Source organism: Octopus bimaculoides, chromosome 24, assembly GCF_001194135.2.
Source record: "Octopus bimaculoides isolate UCB-OBI-ISO-001 chromosome 24, ASM119413v2, whole genome shotgun sequence".
Classification (NCBI taxonomy): Eukaryota; Metazoa; Mollusca; class Cephalopoda; order Octopoda; family Octopodidae; genus Octopus; species Octopus bimaculoides.
In genome coordinates, this window is record NC_069004.1 from 18,654,477 (window position 1) to 18,655,378 (window position 902).

The window sequence follows — 902 nt, forward strand, 5'->3', positions numbered from 1 at the left end:
ATATATATATATATATATACACACACATGCGCACATATATATACATACATGCATATATATGGACATATATATACATACACAAAGATACATACCACCCTACATACTTACATGTATACACACCACACACAAACACACACACACATGAGTAAGGACATGCAAAACAAGTTGGGAACAAAATAGTACTCGAATACCAAAGGTAGAGTAATATGCTCTTTATTAAAGCAGCGTGTGAGTATGATCAGAGTATGATCACCACTGTCCGACGAACGGTAACGTGAAACTCTGAGTAACAGTTTGTAAATGAGTGTGTGTGTGTGTGTGTGTGTGTGTGTGTGTGTGTGTGTGTGTGTGTGTGTGTGTGTGTGTGTGTGTGAAAGTGTGTGAAAGTGTGTGAAAGTGTGTGTGTGTGTGTGTGAAAGTGTGTGTGTGAAAGTGTCTGTGTGTGTGTGTGTTTGTCTAAATTTTTTTCTCTGCTAAAGTTCTATAAACGTGCCTTTATTTATCCCTATTTATTCGCCTCATACCAACTCGTTCTATTCCATTCTTCTTGCAATAGTATTTTATGTTATTTTAATGTATTATCTTATTCACTATTTTTCTATTGATTCAACACCTGTTCACTCGACGTTACATTCTTTTCAATACACGCTTCTCTCTCCGCTTCCCATTTTTCTTTTCCTATTTAACTTCCGTCCTAAGTATCTTTCATTCTTTTACCTTTCTCCCATCTATACCACCTGTTCCACCCTATGACAAGACTTATGTATATATATATGTTTGTATATATAAATAAATAATATATATATATATATATATATAATTATTTAAAATTATAATACAGGGTATCAAGAGATACCACCACGCTGAAAAAATAACAGTCAAATCCTGACTCTAGTCAAATC